The sequence below is a fragment of the Schistocerca cancellata genome, chromosome 4, assembly GCF_023864275.1.
Source record: "Schistocerca cancellata isolate TAMUIC-IGC-003103 chromosome 4, iqSchCanc2.1, whole genome shotgun sequence".
Classification (NCBI taxonomy): Eukaryota; Metazoa; Arthropoda; class Insecta; order Orthoptera; family Acrididae; genus Schistocerca; species Schistocerca cancellata.
In genome coordinates this window covers 877573984-877588532 of record NC_064629.1, presented here as the reverse complement: position 1 = coordinate 877588532, position 14549 = coordinate 877573984, and the positions used below count along the sequence as shown (strand labels likewise).

The window sequence follows — 14549 nt, the reverse complement described above, 5'->3', positions numbered from 1 at the left end:
TCATGCATTGCAACTGTTTCTCGCCTCCCATCGTTCGCATCCACGAGATGGACCATCGCCGGCGGAATTGCTTCACAGCCGCCGCCATCGCACACTGCTCCGCCTGGTCCACCCTCCTCAGCATCCGACGCCGAAGGAAGGCCGCTTCGCGAAGCACGATATTGTGTTTTTGAGGGTTTTTAGCGGCAGCAGACTGTGGGCGAGAGGCGAGATCCTTCGTCGTCTTGGCGCACGCATGTATCCCATTTCAAAAAATGTTCAAATGTGTGTGAAATCGTATGGGACGTAACTGCGAAGGTCATCAGTCCCTAAGCTTACACACTACTTAACCTAAATTATCCTAAAGACAAACACACACACCCATGCCCGACGGAGGACTCGAACCACCGCCGGGATCAGCCGCACAGTCCATGACTGCAGCGCCCAAGACCGCTCGGCTAATCCCGCGCGGCCATCTCATTTGAGAACCAGACGGTTTGCAGCGCCGACATCACAATCGAATTTGCCACTGTCATGTGCACAGTGATCCTTCTGGATCTCTCCCGCCAGATTCACGGATCCAGAGGACAGTGCGGCCACAGCAGCCGCCAGAAGGTGTCATCACGACACTGTGGGACGACCACATGGAGACGGAGCCTTCGGCTTCTCCGCCTCTTCTCGTCCTAACGATGGAGCTTGACCCGCCCACGCCGCAGCAGCCGACGCCTTCTACATCTGGGTGTGGGCCTCAGGAGGTGGTGGCGTCGACTGTAGTAAGACCTGCACCAAGACGGCCGGAACTGCACCGCAAGGGGCCTCCCGGCCAATGGCGCCAAACGCTCATTTCCATTGGCAGTGTGCGTGCAGTGCCTCTGTGCACTGAGTTGTCACAGCCAGATTGTAGTGTGATTCCAGGGTGAGTGGGAAGTGACCGCCTGACAGCATCTGCGGGTGGCGTGACCCATGGATATCTGGCTGGTGGTGGGATGGACCAAAATGTCTGGTGAGGCCTGTGAGGCTGTAGCAGCATGGTGAGTGGAATTAAGACAGGTCGGCCCCAAATTTAGGGTAATTACTGCCTAAACTACGACATCAGAGAGGAACTGTTTAAAAATGGCTCTGAGCACTATGGGGCTTAACTTCTGAGGTCATCAGTCCCCTAGAACTTAGAACTACTTAAACCTAACGAACCTAAGGACATCATACACATCAATGACCGAGGCAGGATTCGAACCTGCGACCGTAGCGGTCGCACGGTTCCAGACTGTAGCACCTAGAACTGCTCGACCACCCCGGCCGGCGAACTGTTTAAACATAGCACTAATGTGATTTAACTTAGGACAAGCAGTATTTATGACATCAAGGCAGAAAACCGCAGTGGTCATCTTGAAGTCTACATTTTGAACAAGTGACCTACACATATCAGTGAATAATAGCTTGGGAATACCATGTCAAGTGATTTTTCATGTCACTGAAAGTAGGACAGTAGGCAAGTTCATACTGGTGACTAGTTATAGGAGGGAAACATGTTTACATATAGCCAAAAGGCTTAGACCAAGAGGAGAAAAATAACTTTCATCTAACATACAGGCTTGGACCTGCGAGGGGAACAAACAGGTTTTGTCCTAGCAGTGAAAAGCATCCCCTGTAGGCTCTGACTGGCATGAAAGCTGGGAAAAATCAGGAAATTTGACAACAATGTATGGTTGACGACATATGGGAGACTGGGGCTGGCCATGAGTTGTGCACAGATAGCCAAATGGTTCTCTGTAAAAAAAAAAAAAAAAAAAAAAAAAAAAAAAAAAAAAAACTGACTGAGGAGATCAACAACGAACTTCAACAGATGTCATATGACGTCGGCTACGACCAAATACAACAAACGAGAAAGAACAAAATGAGGAAAAAAGATAAGGCGACCGTTCGCGAATAGCGGGAAATCCGGGTTCGAGTCCCGACCCAGCACAAATTTTCGTTGTTCTCATTCCATTCTACAGCTGATGGTTGTCCTTATACGCAACGCGAACACATTTAATGTATTTCATGACGGCTGTAGTCGTCACAGTGCCTGTTCCCTTGGACATGCATGCATGCAAAAAGGAACTTTTTATCATAATCAGAATAACATAGGCACTGCAGTGTCGTACAATGCAGGCTGGCCCTTGGTTGCCAAGTAATTGATTTTGGATTCTATACTTAGCACAAGTCTCCCAGTTTCACTAACAAGACAATGCACCATCTTGGAGGCTTGGGTTGTTTTGGGGGAGGAGACCAGACAGCGAGGTCATCAGTCTCATCGGATTAGGGAAGGATGGGGAAGGAAGTCGGCTGTGCCCTTTCAAAGGAACCATCCTGGAATTTGCCTGGGAAGATTTAGGGAAATCACGGAAAAGCTAAATGAGGATGGCCGGACGCGGGAGTGAACCGTCGTCCTCCCGAATGCGAGTCCAGTGTGCTAGCCACTGCGCCACCATCTTGGATTTTGCACCAATTTGTACTTGGGACCACTGCCCTATTTCCAACAATTACACCATAGGAGTGGGGGTGAAAGGAGAGAGGAAACCTGTACCACATTTTGTCCACTCTGAATTTACTGGAAGGGTGAGGGAAGAAATCTGGCAGCAGTGCATGACATTATACTAGTGACAGAGGGGAGGGGAAACCTGGCAACAGTGCAGCGAGCGCTCTAACATCCAGTGTCTACATACTTGCATGAGCAACGCAGGCGCCAAATTAAGAGCCAGACAGTGTGGAGTCGACAGACGCTGTTACCATGCCAAAAGAAGACGCGATTAAAGCTTTGTGCATGTCTTGTGTTCGTTACTGGCTGAGGTAATTCTTTTACTACTGGCAGACCAGGATAATTGTGAATATTTCAAGTTAACGTCGATTACTTGTCATTCAGAAAACGTTAGTTATATTGTGACAAGGTGCAGTGAGTGTGTTGTTATTGGGAGAATATACGAAGAATATATACGTTCAACAATTCATGTTTTTCTTTTACATTTTAAGAGGACTTGAGTGAAAGCGTGATGATTTATTTTCAATTGATTAAAGTGCATCACGGATTTTTTTATTCAATGATTGCTTCATTAAGTTGGGAGAGTAATGAGTTCTTGGAATAGTACTCCATGGAACTTTGCACGCCCGGAGCGGCTGAACTTTATCGTAGGAACTTGGACCATTAAAAGGCAGTCAGATAGCATATTTAGGGGTCCCAGTATGACGTTTGTGCTGGAACTCTTACAAAAAACTGAGATTTTTTTTTACGTCGCTAAGAGGCTGAATCATCCGAACAAAACAACTTACGATAATACCTTCTGGGACTGATGGTTGGAGTCCCTCAATGGAACCAAATGGTTCACAATAACAGAAGAACCGCCGCGAGTACATCGCTGACACTTCCCCCTTTTCTGATCCAGTCGCGAAATATGCGCGGATAGCTCGTTTGTTGATTAGTCTCCGCGCGGGCTCGAATCTCTCTAAATATACCTTCATGATTATCCCGAGAGATATATATAGGAGGAAGTAATATATTGGTTGTCTCTTCTAGGAACGTACGCTTTGGAATTTTTAAAGTACGCCACTCTTTAAAACAACGCCTTTCTTGTAGCGTCTGCAGTTAAAATTTGATGAACGTCTCTGTGACATACTAAACAAACCTGTGACGAAACGCGGCGCTCTTCTTAGTACCTATCATTATTCGTCTGTGAATCCTATCCAGTAAGCGTCCCAGACTGACAAGCAGTACTCAAGCATCGGTCGAACGAGGGTTTTGGAAGGTACCTTCTTTGTGGGGTGAAGATTCTTCCTTTGGCGGGACGGAAAACTGTGTGTCACTGCAATTTAGCAAACTCGATCGTGGATGTCCCTAAAAATACATACAAGTATCTTTTCTATAATTTCATCAAACAAACAACCTGAACTGCTGCAAGAGTGTACGGTACACTGAGCGTGACAGCCGAGTGGAAAAATACACGCTAGTGAGCAGCAGTTAACCTGATGATGATTTGAGATCATACTTCCTCAACAGGATAAATGGACAGTGCTTCTTTGCATAAAAGGGTCTCCAAAATACATAGTTAGACAACAGAGAGACTGCACAAAATAACTTCTTCTAGCAGATCAAAATTGTGTGGCGGACCGGGATCCAAACCCGGAACCTTGCCTTTCGCGTGTAATGCTCTTATCGATTTTTTTTATAAAATTGCATTTCACAAACCACACAATTTCACAAAGTTACATGAAAATAACAGAAAACAAACTCAATTTATAAATAATTATTAACCTAGTAACACATTCACAGTCCTCCGAATTTTACGTAGGTTGTTTGTCTTCTTTTGGATCGGAGTCTACCAATATGGTTCATTTGTAGCACCTTTTGTGTTTTTTATATCGTCTTCTTTCGGCCGTGTCTTTGTTTTTTCCTGCATCTGTTTTCATATTTGACAACTTACTGCGCCATAATATAAAGCATACTGTCGAGTTCCTAGTTTTGTTTTGTTACGCTCCTTATTAATGCAGCATCAATAATCCTCCAGGTTTTCCTCTTTTCTCCTCGATATCTCGCAGCGTGTACAGTTGTCCAATAACCAGAAATACGCGTTCTTTTCCATTTTCTGGGAAGATGTCTTGCCCAGAAGCAGGACATCTTCTTTGGTTATTGTGTCGTCATCATAACAGCTAATTCGTCTCTCGTCCATTTCCGTATCCACGTTTCGCAGTTTACCAGTCGGTGTTCTGTTGTGTCTTATACGTTACATGACCGACACACAGGTAAAAGAGTTTAAGACTTGTTTCAAAGTACTTGTTGTAATATTTTTATGAACCGCTCTGTACCACGTCGAGCGAACATCACAATATATTTTCTGTATGTTTTCCATTCTATATGGCGACTGACAGGCTGAAGTTTCTTTCGCTAAATATTCTATGTAGGATTCAGATTTGGCCAGACCATGTGGTGGATATCCTCGCCTACAAGAAGTTCATCAATAGGCTGGAAGTGACAGACAAGAAGCTCCTTCTAGTACAGCCTACAACGCAACAGTGATGTACCTCCTTCCAGAAACTCAGACGGTATGAGGTTCCTCTCACTCGCGTTCGCATAGGCCACAGTCCTACGACACATGGCTTCTTGCTGCGGCGAGAGGACATTCCAATGTGTGGCCTGTGGCGTACAGATCATTGTGTTCCATATTTCATTAAACTGTGTTTTATTTTCTGACCGGAGGGCGGCAGCAGACGTGTCGACAGATCTGCCATCTGTTTTAGGTAACATTCGCGTGAATGTGGTGAGAGTTTTAAGGTTTTGTGATATGACCAAGATGTTTCCTGAAATTATAGGGGAATTTCTTAATATGTTAACAGGGTGACTGGCTCATCCATGTTTCTTCCAAGTGGTCAGCCAGTCACATTTCCCTGTGCCTTCCTTTTAGATCTTCTGTGGTTTTATTTCTGTTTTAATCCCAAGTCTAGCACCTATCACCTTTCTCAGCTGTATTGTGAGTGAGGTGGGAGTGGGTGCATGAGTGTCATTTTGTAGGTTTCCCCCTCACTGTGAGACAACCATTTTAGCCATTTTATCTACATTGGTTTCATTTAATATGTGTAAGGCCACCGAATTCTGAAACAGCGAACATATGACTGGCGTAGCTCACCCCCGTCTATCAGAATACCACGCCCGACAAACTGCTATATTTGGTCGCGTTACCTACTGTACAACCCACGTAGAGGTGGCGCTGCCATTTCAGCGCCGAACGCCTCTTCGTCACCACGTCTCGTTGAGTCGGCCTCCCGCGGTGTGGCCTGAGGAGGGTACGTGGAACCGGAAAAAAACGACAAGCTGCATCAGCTGCTGTATGGACAAAGCTCAGATGATACGTACATGGACTAGGCACCATAGTCGGGACATCTCCGATTCCTCACCGCAAAAATTGTCGCAGCATTTCCAGAGAAAATTTCGTTGGTGTCTCTCGGTCATAATATAAATATCCCAACAGTCTCCATTAGTTTCTTCTGGTTAATTAACAACTGAGTCAGACTGAAAGAAAATAACTGCCCCCACTACCACATTAAATATATTGTACCAAAACAGAAAAAAAGTAGATAGTTTCTGAGGCCCAATGCAGCCCACTACTCTCTAGATGGGTTACTCACCCTCCTAAAAATCGAGAATTAAATTGTTAAAATAACAACGCGTTGTTTGCTGGTACACAGCAACTAATATAGTCACTGTTGCTGTTATATCTTTTTATTCCACAGAGTGTACCGTAAGATTCATTAGACCTCACAATGCTATACCTGCTACAAGAATGAAATTAAAACTTGGGCTCAATTTTAGCATATCCATCGAAATGATAGGTCCATCCTGGTACTAGTTGTATGGTGCCGGTTGAGGTTGGTGTCGAGAGAGTTCTTCGCGCAGCTAACTCTCTGGCTTACATGAATCATCTACCAGAATATGCTGGAGACCTGATGTGGTGTCACCGCCAGACACCACACTTGATAGGTGGTAGCCTTTAAATCGGCCGCAGTCCATTAGTATACGTCGGACCCGCGTGTCGCCACTATCAGTGATTACAGACCGAGCGCCGCCACACGGCAGGTCTAGAGACTTCCTAGCACTCGCCCCAGTTGTACAGCCGACTTTGCTAGCGATGGTTCACTGCCTACATACGCTCTCATTTTCAGAGACGACAGTTTAGCATAGCCTTCAGTTACGTCATTTGCTACGACCTAGCAAGGCGCAATTGCCAGTTACTATTGAGATTATGAATAATGTACCATCAAGAGCGATGTTCACCATTTATGGATTAAAGTTAAGTATTCCAGCAGCAACGTACGTTTTTTGCTAAAGTCTAATTTCCTTGTCCTGTTCCAGACCTCACGCCAGCCTGCATGAGCTAAAACGCGTGCCTTTCGGCTTCCTCTAATATTACGGTGTTGGTCTCCTGCCAACCCACAACACCTGACTCCTTCCACAATTGCGAAAAAATGCTGAAAATTTTATTTTGAGAGGCGAAACTTCAACGAAATTGTAAAATGCCTGTAAATGATATGCCCATGTGAAATCGGATGGTACTTTTGAAAATAAAGATTTTGAGGTTCTGTGCGTAAGTTAAAATTTACCTCAAGCTTATGTCTTCATACACGTAGAAGATATATAGTCTTCCGAAATCAGAAAGAGTTCTTTTCATAGGGCAACCGCAACTGTATATATCCATTTTCACAAAATGAAAAAAAAAAAACAAACAGTTGTCGCATAAATAACATTTCATTGTTTATAATCAGTTGCGGAATAATATAATTCCATCTAGTTGCGGAACAATATAATTCCATCTACCGGTATACCCTGTTATAAAGGAAACAATACTTCGTAAGAAGCCCTAAATAAAAATAAAAGAAAATTTAACAGGAAGCTGATGATTGGATAGTACTTACATAAAGCGTTGACGGAATAAGGTTGTCTTCCAGTCTATGTCATCTGAGGAACAAAAGTTTCGTGTCGCAGTTTATAAAGTAGGGAACCTAAGAAGATAGAGAAACGAAAAAAATCTGTTAAAAAATCACCATCAGCAGAAACACAAAACACCTAAGAAATACTAAAAAGAGGAGACGGAACACAACATGTGACTGACACTTACGTATGAAAGGTAGAGCAGCACCTCCTTGCTCGTGTGGCCGTACTGACAGGTAAACGGCAAATAGCTGAAGGGACAGACGGTGCGAGTGAACGCAGCACACTTGTTCTGTGCAGCTATGGTAGATGGAGGTCTGCACCGCGAGCTGGAAAACCAAATAAGAGTGTGAATATTATAAACACTAGCGAGGAAGAGAACGTGGACATCTAGATAGGTGTGTAGCCACCACATTAAGCAATTTAAAAAAGAAAAATCAGATCAATTAACGAAATTATTTTTAAAAGAGGAAATGCTCCGAACATACAAAATACTAAAACCACTTAAGCGTTAACCTGAGGTATGCCATAGTTAGTTTGTGAGTGAAGACTTTTTAGAATTTTTATTTTTTCAGGTACATCCTGTATACGGCTTACACCTGAAGTATGCAAGATTGGCCGGCCGGGGTGGCCGAGCGGTTCTAGGCGCTACAGTCTGGAACCGCGCGACCGCTACGGTCGCAGGTTCGAATCCTGCCTCGGCCATGGATGTGTGTGATGTCCTTAGGTTAGTTAGGTTTAAGTAGTTCTAAGTTCTACGGGACTGATGATCTCAGCAGTTAAGTCCGATACTGTTCAGAGCCATTTTTAATGCAAGATTAACAAATTGTTGTTAACCTATTCTAACTCGTGCTGATTATCAATCAAAGCCTAACTGGAATTAGCAATATCTGTATGTTCTTTAAATCTAATAACCAAGTTTCCAACAATAATTTATCCACTTTACTGGCTGCTGAGCTCCGTGGCTGTAGATCATATTACGTATTTCAATAGTTACAGCAACCGACGACTTTCTTATGTACGGTGCCGGAAAAGCGCTAGTACACCTGGAAAGACGACGTCCATCTTGATCCGATGATGTCATATGCCACCTGGGAGATAGTAGATGTGCTGATAATGCTTTCAACGTCGTCCGTCAACAAATAGCGTAGTGGTATAGCTACCAGTGTGCCATCTCTGTCTGCCCTTTAATAGGGAATGCTTACAGCCAGAAGGCTCAGTGTGATGCAGACGTCTGAAGCAAGCAGCCAACCGTACCACAGAGACGCACTCGTGCTTCCTACAGCCAAATGAGCGAGTTTTAAAGGCGTCAATTTGTGACTTTCCGAGTGGCGGGATGGTCGTTCCGGTAAACTATCACTCAAGAAACTTCCTGGCAAATTAAAACTGTGTGCCGGGCCGAGACTCGAACTCGGGACCTTTGCCTTTCGCGAATAGTGCTCTTCCAACTGAGCTACCCAAGCACGACTCGCGCCCCGTCCTCACAGCTTCAATTCCGCCAGTACCTCGTCTCCTACCTTCCAAACTCGTGCTTGGATAGCTCAGTTGGCAGAGCACTTGCCCGCGGAAGGCAAAGATCCCGAGTTCGAGTCTCGGTCCGGCACACAGTTTTAATCTGCCAGGAAGTTTCATATCAGCGCACACTCCGCTGTAGAGTGAAAATTTCATTCTAGAAACATCCCCCAGGCTGTGGCTAAGCCATGTCTCCGCAATATCCTTTCTTCCAGGAGTACTAGTTCTGCAAGGTTCGCAGGAGAGCTTCTGTGAAGTTTGGAAGGTAGGAGACGAGGTACTGGCGGAATTAAAGCTGTGAGGACGGGGCGTGAGTCGTGCTTGGGTAGCTCAGTTGTCAGAGCACTTGCCCGCGAAAGGCAAAGGTCCCGAGTTCGAGTCTCGGCCCGGCACACAGTTTTAATCTGCCAGGAAGTTTCATATCGGCGCACACTCCGCTGTAGACTGAAAATTTCATTCTAGTAACTGTCACTCAAGTTAGACATGATGCGTCAATTATGCAACGATGTTGGTATCCGTGGTCACGTGAACTTTCTCACATCCGTAGACGAGGTTCCGGACATCCTCACAGCACATAAACCCGCCAGCATCGTTGTATTGTAAGGGCAGCGTGGCAGATCGTACAGCTACCACAGCACAGAGATGAGGGTTTGTGAGGCCAGGCGTGTGGAGAAGAACTGTTGCGACCAGGTTATTAATAGTGGTACTACGGACACGCACACCTCTAGCCCGTCTGCCACTCACGCCACAGCATCGACGTACGCGGCTCGACTGTTGCCGTCAGAGGACCACTTAGAAGATGAAATACACTCCTGGAAATTGAAATAAGAACACCGTGAATTCATTGTCCCAGGAAGGGGAAACTTTATTGACACATTCCTGGGGTCAGATACATCACATGATCACGCTGACAGAACCACAGGCACATAGACACAGGCAACAGAGCATGCACAATGTCGGCACTAATACAGTGTATATACACCTTTCGCAGCAATGCAGGCTGCTATTCTCCCATGGAGACGATCGTAGAGATGCTGGATGTAGTCCTGTGGAACGGCTTGCCATGCCATTTCCACCTGGCGCCTCAGTTGGACCAGCGTTCGTGCTGGACGTGCACACCGCGTGAGACGACGCTTCATCCAGTCCCAAACATGCTCAATGGGGGACAGATCCGGAGATCTTGCTGGCCAGGGTAGTTGACTTACACCTTCTAGAGCACGTTGGATGGCACGGGATACATGCGGACGTGCATTGTCCTGTTGGAACAGCAAGTTCCCTTGCCGGTCTAGGAATGCTAGAACGATGGGTTCGATGACGGTTTGGATGTACCGTGCACTATTCAGTGTCCCCTCGACGATCACCAGTGGTGTACGGCCAGTGTAGGAGATCGCTCCCCACACCATGATGCCGGGTGTTGGCCCTGTGTGCCTCGGTCGTATGCAGTCCTGATTGTGGCGCTCACCTGCACGGCGCCAAACACGCATACGACCATCATTGGCACCAAGGCAGAAGCGACTCTCATCGCTGAAGACGACACGTCTCCATTCGTCCCTCCATTCACGCCTGTCGCGACACCACTGGAGGCGGGCTGCACGATGTTGGGGCGTGAGCAGAAGACGGCCTAACGGTGTGCGGGACCGTAGCCCAGCTTCATGGAGACGGTTGCGAATGGTCCTCGCCGATACCCCAGGAGCAACAGTGTCCCTAATTTGCTGGGAAGTGGCGGTGCGGTCCCCTACGGCACTGCGTAGGATCCTACGGTCTTGGCGTGCATCCGTGCGTCGCTGCGGTCCGGTCCCAGGTCGACGGGCACGTGCACCTTCCGCCGACCACTGGCGACAACATCGATGTACTGTGGAGACCTCAAGCCCCACGTATTGAGCAATTCGGCGGTACGTCCACCCGGCCTCCCGCATGCCCACTATACGCACTCGCTCAAAGTCCGTCAACTGCACATACGGTTCACGTCCACGCTGTCGCGGCATGCTACCAGTGTTAAAGACTGCGATGAAGCTCCGTATGTCACGGCAAACTGGCTGACACTGACGGCGGCGGTGCACAAATGCTGCGCAGCTAGCGCCATTCGACGGCCAACACCGCGGTTCCTGGTGTGTCCGCTGTGCCGTGCGTGTGATCATTGCTTGTACAGCCCTCTCGCAGTGTCCGGAGCAAGTATGGTGGGTCTGACACACCGGTGTCAATGTGTTCTTTTTTCCATTTCCAGGAGTGTAGCTCGCCGTGGCCTTCAGCGACGAAAGCAGTTCCCCCTTGGACGCAATTGGTGGTCGTTTGCGTGTACGATGTAGACGTCGTGAGCACTGTCTCGCTGAGTGTATTCGTTCAAGACGTACTGGCTCCACGCCAGGCCTTATGGTCTGATGTGCGATAAGCTACCACTCCCATTCACCTTTGGCGTTTCTGGGAGGAGGGGGTGGAGGGGGAATGCAACCAGCGCTCGGTACATGCAGAATGTTGTTAGGGCCGTTCTTCTGCCGATCTTGGAACAGGAAGGTGATGCGTTAATCCAACAGGGTAACGCTCGTCCACACATTGCCAGTGAAAATAAATGTGCTCTGCAAGAGGTGCAACAACTTCCCTTGCCACCACCATCTCCAGACTTGTCTCCAATCAAGCACGTGTGCGGTATGCTTGGGTGACTCGTGCGACTCGTCAACCAACAGCTCTTACAGAAGTACGTAAACAGATCGAGCAGGCTTAGCGTAATGTATCCCAGGACAGTATTCGCAGGCTGTACGATCGACTGGATACCAGAGTCGGCGCTTGCATTGCCGCCCGTGGAGGCTACACCATGTACTAATATGGGCGTTTCAGCACGGACCGATACCTGGTACGTCACAACCGCTTCTGCTATTGATCTGTAAATATAACCATTTCAAGCACTCCATACGCACTGTTTCAACAATAAATCTTGACTGAATTAGAATCCTCTAAAACGATGTACTATTTTTTCGGTACTATATTTTTATTTAAGCTAATAATGCGTTTTGGCCTTTCACCTATCTTCAGTTAGCGTAATACATATCTGAGTCTTCAGTCACTTCATAGTTACAACATCTACAGAAAACTGGATGCTTCATCTGCTATAGGCAAAATAACAATTTTGTTTAGCTACTACACTTCACGAGTTGTATATTTACGATATCTTGTTTTTTAGGTGTACCTACTTTCTACATGTAGAATAGTTCATTGTTAGTATTGAAGTACATCAGTTCGGTGTTAATGTGTAGTACCTATAAATAAAATTTTAGCACGTTCTCTTTTTCGAGTACAGAAGCTCTTCTTGTCGGCTCTCTTCACGTTAGAGATCTTCATACCGACGGTGCCCACACGTATGGGCATGAAGGGACCGCGGTCCTTGCCCCGACCTCCCCCCGGCCTAGCTCTCAGGGAAAGGACAAAAATATAGAGTATTCAAGTGTTTTCATTTCAAGGAAACGATTTAAAAATTAGTATTACACAGGTTTTTAACATGGTCATATACGAAAATTGTTATGGCTATTAACAATTTCGCCGTTCCTCTCACAAAATATTACAACTCTATCATACATCCCTCCTCTACAATCTACTGTATGGGAGCCTTCGCCTCACACGTTCGGTTCTAACTGCGATCCTGAACATGGCGTACCTGTAAACCGTCAGTATCATTGTGCCTAGATACGTGGAGAGAAGTTTGGGGATACGTTTCTACCCGGGTGCAGATTGGTGTTGAGGATCGACACATGCAAGACTTTACATGTAAATGGTGAAAACCGAGCGCAAGCACTCAGTTTCGTATGGAGTTAAATCATTTCGAAAATACTGAGCGCCATTTGTAGCGATGTTCCGTGTGAAAACGAATCGAACACGTATTATCATCGTTTGTGCAGCAGTAGGTACTGCGACTATCAACATGAACATAACAAAAAAAGAACGTGGGTGAAGAAGTACAGGTATCATCATAATCCTTTGGTTAAACAACTCAGATGACTATGGAAAATATTTAAAAATGGACGGTAATGCATATGATATAGTATTGGACATCATCAGGATCAGAATCAGCCGGAGCGACGCACTCACGAGGAACAGAATCTTTGCAGGGGAACGTGTTACACCTTCTCTCAGATATTTAGAAACAGGTCGCCTCCTCGAAAACGTATTTAAAATTTGTCACAGGAGTTCCCGCATTCTCGCCGTGTGATATAATCGCCGGCCGGGGTGGCCGAGCGGTTCTAGGCGCTTCAGTCTGGAACCGCGGGACCGCTACGTCGCAGGTTCGAATCCTGCCTGGGGCATGGATGTGTGTGATGTCCTTCGGTTGGTTAGGTTTAAGTAGTTCTAAGTTCTAGGGGACTGATGACTTCAGATGTTAAGTCTCATAGTGCTCAGAGCCATTTGAACCATTTTTGACTCACAAGTGCTTGGTCCAGCAACGGGAATCCGCCAATTTGCGTCGCGTACCTCTAAATGAACTGACGTGAAAGTGCCGGCCCCACCTTGGTCGCGCATCTGCGTGACACGTTCTAAATTGCGCTCTTTGGATGGTGTGCGAAGACCAATTTTTCTAAAAGCGCATTCGAGTGATTCAAGAAACTGCAAATAGATTGATGATGATGTAGACAACTCCTTAAGGCAAAAAGCATGGCGTCCAGGTCCTACAACCCCTGGATGAAAGAGATATGATACGACGCTTTAATACCAGGAACACGCGAAGCGTGGAATGATGTTTCTCAGAAAATATTTGTAGAATTTTTCGTAGGCGGAATTAGAATATGGGCACACATTTTATGGAGCGCCACTGAGTTTACGACCTGTGGTTTAGGCCAATACAGTGGAGGTAGAGGCTAGTGGTACTTGCTCGTTTGGCGGACGGCGCGCGTCTGTCCGTGAATGGAGGCGTGCTGGCGGATGCGAGCGACCCGCATCCCCCCTCCGTCCTTCCCTTCCTTATTAAAGCTCATTTGGCGACATCCGCCGCGCTCTGCGCGCCTGCCGTTCACCGCCTTTCGAGGTCACAGATGCTGATTTTGTCGCAAAAAGTTTTCCCTCGACACAAGGTAACAGTACTGCACGAAATCGAAGAATTAAGTAACTAATACGATTCATCGGTTCTATCTCACATTTAAGAATTGTGCACCTAAGATGTCTTCATTGGAAAACTTAGCTTTATCGTACCCAGATGCATCAGAATCGCTTAGAGGTTGAAAGCTGTATAAAAATAAAATAAAATAAAATAAGCTCACATACAGCATTACCTGAATGTTACGGTTACACATACACACGCAAATGAAATACTCATTTTATTAATGTTAACCAGTAAACTATCGAATTACGAATTGGAAAAAAATGGCTCTGAGCACTATGGGACTTAACTTCTGAGGTCATCAGTCCCCTATAACTTAGAACTACTTAAACCTAACTAACCTAAGGACATCGCACACATCCATGCCCGAGGCAGGATTCGAACCTGCGACCGCAGCGGTCGCTCGGTTCCATGAATGTAGCGCCTAGAACTGCTCGGCCACTCCGACCGGCTACGAATTGGATTCTGACCTTTTTAGTGAAACTGAGTTACTATATACACTCCTGGAAATGGAAAAAAGAACAC

General features: G+C 46.4%; 1 long non-coding RNA gene across 2 annotated transcripts in view; it reads right to left on the bottom strand.

Moving 5' to 3' along the window:
- The window catches only part of LOC126184741 (uncharacterized), a 178540-nt gene extending 170784 nt beyond the window's left edge, over nucleotides 1–7756 (bottom strand). For both annotated transcript variants that reach the window (XR_007536868.1, XR_007536867.1), the window contains exons 1-2: nucleotides 7620–7756; nucleotides 7417–7503 (exon numbers count right to left, since the gene is read on the bottom strand). This is a non-coding gene — a long non-coding RNA (uncharacterized LOC126184741). The remainder of the gene's footprint in view (nucleotides 1–7416; nucleotides 7504–7619) is intronic.
- Between the last annotated feature and the right edge of the window lie 6793 nt (nucleotides 7757–14549).